This window comes from Rhinolophus sinicus, chromosome 15 (genome assembly GCF_057876585.1).
Source record: "Rhinolophus sinicus isolate RSI-liver-muscle chromosome 15, RSI-T2T, whole genome shotgun sequence".
Taxonomy (NCBI): Eukaryota; Metazoa; Chordata; class Mammalia; order Chiroptera; family Rhinolophidae; genus Rhinolophus; species Rhinolophus sinicus.
In genome coordinates this window covers 134,262,143-134,267,679 of record NC_142515.1, presented here as the reverse complement: position 1 = coordinate 134,267,679, position 5,537 = coordinate 134,262,143, and the positions used below count along the sequence as shown (strand labels likewise).

The window sequence follows — 5,537 nt, the reverse complement described above, 5'->3', positions numbered from 1 at the left end:
TGCTCCCATTTTCCAGATGAGGCACAGACAGTAATTAACTCCAGTTCACAGGTACTTGAAATGAAGACTGATTCTAACAGTTCTGAGTCTGGAAATGAGTCGGAAATGGGTCAGCATGGGTCAGTAGAGCTTGAACACACGGGATCCTGACAAACAGTCCTTGCACGTTGGGTAGAATCTCAGTCATTCTATTTGAAGGAAATCTGCAGATAACCTAATGGTCCAGCTTGCCATGCACTCACCCAGGCAGGTTTGGGGTGGGACCAGGCAGGCAGCTGGGGATGGGGACAGGTGGGGAGGGAGCAGGTGGCCTAGCCCTTCACAGGAGGACAAGCAGCCCCTGCCTGTGCTTGGGCCTTTTAAAATCTCTTCTTCCTCAGTCCACAGCATGGCTCTGCTCTACCCATGCTTCCTTCCTCTAAGGTCACAACTGACAAGGGCTTCCTGGCTGCTCAGAAGGGAGTCTGGGGTGGCACCTTCCTTATGGGGGATGGGGAGCTGAGCCTCAGACAGGCAAAGAGCTAACGATTGCCCCCTCCAAGTACTAGCTGTGTGACTTCAGGCAAAGACTTTCATAGAAAGTCAGTCTCCTCGCCTGTCAGTTGGGGATAAACGCTCCCTCTTGGGATGGCTGTGAGGTCAGTGAGGTGAGGCAGGTCGGCTCCTGCCCAACACGTGATGGGCCCTCACTCCCCCTCCCTCTTCCCTTCCCAGTCCTTTCTCTACCTCTATGGGCTGTAAGGATCAAGCGTTTAGCAAACAGCCTCCTGTTGGCAGAATGAGCTCTCCTGTTGGTGTCCACACAGCCACAGCCCGCTGAGTGCTGACTCTGGCATCTGTGCCAGCTTCATCCTCAGGGCGGCGCTCACCACAGCCCCTCCCTGGTCTTCTCACCCCTGCTCCTCTCCAAACTCATGGTCCCAGCTTCAGCTCAGGCTAGAGCGCCTCTCACCAGGCTTCTCACTGGTCTCCCTGTTTCCTGTCCCTCTCTCATCCAGTACAACCTCCACGCCATAACCAGGTTGATCTTTCTAAGGTAGGGATCTAAGCCAGTCACTTCCTGTGCGTAGAACTACCAACATTTTCCATCTAGGGTAGGGAACAAAGTCTATCATGGGCACAATGTCCATTATCTTTATCAGGCCTCATGTTTTACTCCTGGTCTCATTTGCTATCATAACACCCCAATTCACTCACCAGGTACCACAGCTGTCAGCATTAATCTGTATGGTTGGATGACAAGGCTTTAACAGATAGAGGCACCAGCACTGAGACTGAGCCTGAATGTGGAAACCTGAATACAGACTTTAGAGAATAATAATGCATCAACATTTGTTCATTAATTGTAACAATTCTGGAAAGAGAAATTAAAAGTAAAATAAGATAAACCTATTGCATCAAAATAGGTAATTTCCTAGTAGAAACACACATTAACAAAACAGACCCTAAAATAAGGAAAACACAAACAGATCAGTTAGCCATCCAGGACCTCCTCCCCTGCTGGTTCTCCTCTCATTGTTCTGGGGTTCCCTCTCCCGAGACAGAGAAGGGACAAGAACAGAGCTGGTCAGCAGCTTCCCTAAGGTCTTACCCCACCCACTGTCCTTATGTCCCCCACTTGTGCCCGCCCCCCCCCCCCAGTGAGGACACCGTGCAAAGGGAGTCTCAGGGATTATAGATTCTAATCAGTCAACCAGGACTTTTTTGACTGGGAAGAACTGGACACACTTACTGAAGTACAATTAATTAATAGTTGTTTTAATGGCAGCAGTACATTAATACTTGCAAGAGGCAACTTGAGTTGTTCAAGTTCTCGCAGTCACACTGTGTGAGCTGACCCCTCTCCAACACTCCGTCCTGCTAAGTGCCTTTCGGTGGCCCCATTCACACGCACAGTCTCTCCCTGCATCCAGGCTCTCCAGCCACTCTTTCCCATTGGGTCCCATGAAATGTCATGGCTTTCAATGCTTTTCGCCTGGCCAGGGTCACATTCTCATGCTTGAACCCATCAGAGCACTCAGAGGATGGAACAGACAATGGACTAGATGTGGGGTCAGCCCTCTGGAACTGTTTGAACTGGAAGCAGGTGAGATAAGTTTCCTGGAAGCTGAGGTGCCGGACTTGGGCCCAAAAACAGAAGCTGGGTCAGGGACAGCAACAGATTCCATATCACTAAACCCGATCCCTAACCCCCTAACCCTAACCTGAAACCCCAAACGTAAAAAACCCTTAAATTCTAAACACTGAACCCTTAACCATAAGCCTAAATCTTAACCTAAACTGTAAAACCTTATAACCAGAAACCAGAACCAAAACTATAAACCAAAACCTAAACGCTACTAAATTATAACTATAAACCATAAACAATAAACTGTGAACCATAATCATAATCACAAATACATCACAAAACAGAATATATAGGCCAGTATCCCTTATAAAGACGTAACAATGCTCCATAAAATAGGAATATGAAACCAACTACACATTAAAATAATTATGCACCATAAGCAACTGTGTTTACATCAGAAATTCGAAGGTTGTTCAACGTACTGAAACCAAGGCATGGAACACCCAACAACAACTGTCGTGTCCAGCATGACGTGGGTTGTGGGGAGGGAGAAGGGCAGCACAAGGTTAGGAAAAGACAGTAACCATGATTATAATACGAGCGGGACCAAGGGTCTCAACTCTCAAGGACTGAGCCCCGAATCGAGCCAATGCGTAGTTTTTATTGGTAAACTTCTAAAGAGGTAAAAGATGGTGAATCTCAAGATCTGTGTGTTAGTAGCCTGCTGGCTGTCTTTCTGAAAGTTCCCCTTGTGTTCCAGCTTGTACTTTGCCTTCACACACACACATCTCCAGGGAATCCATTGAAGGAGAGGGACCGATATAATTCCATCTGTTCTCAGTTTGCTGAGAGTTCCCCTCAAAGAAGCTTTTCTGATATCTCTCCATCGGGCCTGTTTGCTGAGGCACTCCCTTGTGAAATCCTGGGAAGAGTGCAGGGGAACAGACTGATTGGCAGCTGTAAGGCAACAAACAACAGTATGAAGGAAAAACATGTGATCACATCAGTGAGGCACAAAAAGCTTTTCACAAATCCCAGCCCTATTTCATGATGTAAACACTCAAGAATGTAGGACTAAAAGGAAGTTTCTTCAATATGATTAAGAACATTAGGCAATACTGGGCCGGCCTGGTGGCTCAAGTGGTTAGAGCTCCGTGCTCCTAACTCCGAAGGCTGCCTGTTCGATTTCCACAAGGTTTGCCAGTTCAACTCCTCGAGTCCTGCAAGGGATGGTGGGCAGCGCCCCCTGCAACTAGCAACGGCAACTGGACCTGGAGCTGAGCTGCGCCCTCCACAACTAAGACTGAAAGGACAACAACTTGAAGCTGAACAGCACCCTCCACAACTAAGATTGAAAGGACAACAACTTAACTTGGAAAAAAGTCTTGAAAAAAAGTCCTGGAAGTACACACTGTTCCCCAATAAAGTCCTGTACCCCTTCCCCAATAAAGTCTTAAAAACAAAAAAAGAAAGAAAGAAAATAGCCCCCCCCCCCCAAAAAAAAAAGAACATTAGGCAATACTAATAGCAAGTAGCATGGCTCTTTTTTTAAGATGACAGATTTATTCCTGAAATCAGGAACAAGGCCAGGATGCTGGCTTTCACCACAGTCATTCGATAATGTCCATCCGGGAAGCTTAATCCAGAGCCATTAGGAAAGGAATGAGAGGCATCCTTGTGAAAGGAAAAAGTGAAACTGCCTATTCACAGATGACACGTCACATCGTCTTATATATAGAACTTCCAAAAGGATTAACAGAAAACTGTTACAGCTAATAAACTAATTCCTCTATAACAAGAAGTAAAAGTTGATAAATCTATCTTCAGTAATTATTTTCTCATATAAAAATTATCTAGACATTCAGTGGATATCCGTCATTTAATATAGATATCAAAACTTCACAGATTCAACTTATCAAAGACACCTAGAAAACTATATATATATTCTTACCCATTTATAGACATAGACACAAAGGCAGATACACCACGAAATGCTCCCAAGGCTTGTTCAACCAACATAGAGAGACTCTAGAGAGGACACAAAAGGAACAAAAGAGACAAAGAAATATGGATTACTTGCCAGAGTTTGACTATTATGGACACTGAGACACAGACCAGTGCCACACACAGAGGGACAACAAAGGAGAGTAACTGTGCGCTTCATTCCCTCTGTCACACACACACACACACACACACACACTCTCACACTCACACAGGCCCGCAGTTTCACAGACACTGACACACAAGCCCTCAGTCTCACACACACTCACACACACACAGGCCCTCAGTTTCACAGACACAGACACTGTGACACACAAGCCCTCAGTCTCACACACACTCACACACACTCACACACACACACACACAGGCCCTCAGTTTCACAGACACAGACACTGTGACACACAAGCCCTCAGTCTCACACACACTCACACACACACACACACACACACACACAGGCCCTCAGTTTCACAGACACAGACACTGTGACACACAAGCCCTCAGTCTCACACACACTCACACTCACACACACACACACACACACAGGCCCTCAGTTTCACAGACACAGACACTGTGACACACAAGCCCTCAGTCTCACACACACTCACACACACACACACACACACACACACAGGCCCTCAGTTTCACAGACACAGACACTGTGACACACAAGCCCTCAGTCTCACACACACACACACACACACACACACACACAGGCCCTCAGTTTCACAGACACAGACACTGACACACAAGCCCTCAGTCTCACACACACTCACACACACACACACACACACAGGCCCTCAGTTTCACAGACACAGACACTGTGACACACAAGCCCTCAGTCTCACACACACTCACACTCACACACACACACACACACAGGCCCTCAGTTTCACAGACACAGACACTGTGACACACAAGCCCTCAGTCTCACACACTCACACACACACACACACACACACACAGGCCCTCAGTTTCACAGACACAGACACTGTGACACACAAGCCCTCAGTCTCACACACACTCACACTCACACACACACACACACACACACACAGGCCCTCAGTTTCACAGACACAGACACTGTGACACACAAGCCCTCAGTCTCACACACACTCACACACTCACACACACACACACACACAGGCCCTCAGTTTCACAGACACAGACACTGTGACACACAAGCCCTCAGTCTCACACACACACACACACACACACACACACACAGGCCCTCAGTTTCACAGACACAGACACTGACACACAAGCCCTCAGTCTCACACACTCACACACACACAGGCCCGCAGGCCCGCGCGCGCGCACACGCGCATCCGTCTCACACACGTGGTCTCACGGTCTCACGGGCTGCCGCGCAGTCTCTCACACGCTCGCACTCGCGCGCCCCGCCGGCCACGCCCCCTGTGGCTCCTCCCCGCGGCGGGGGCGGGGCCTGTGGGTGACAGGAGGGGCGGGC

General features: G+C 48.1%; 1 long non-coding RNA gene across 5 annotated transcripts; it reads right to left on the bottom strand.

Moving 5' to 3' along the window:
• Positions 1-2,657: 2,657 nt before the first annotated feature.
• On the bottom strand, positions 2,658-5,512 carry LOC141572773 (uncharacterized). 5 transcript variants are annotated; one of them, XR_012498276.2, is made up of 3 exons: positions 5,408-5,512; positions 4,020-4,096; positions 2,658-3,025 (listed from the first exon to the last, which is right to left on the bottom strand). It is a non-coding gene; the product is annotated as an uncharacterized LOC141572773 (long non-coding RNA). The 5 variants fall into 5 exon arrangements; XR_012498274.2 differs by having other exon boundaries at positions 5,418-5,507; XR_012498273.2 differs by having other exon boundaries at positions 5,353-5,445.
• Positions 5,513-5,537: the final 25 nt, after the last annotated feature.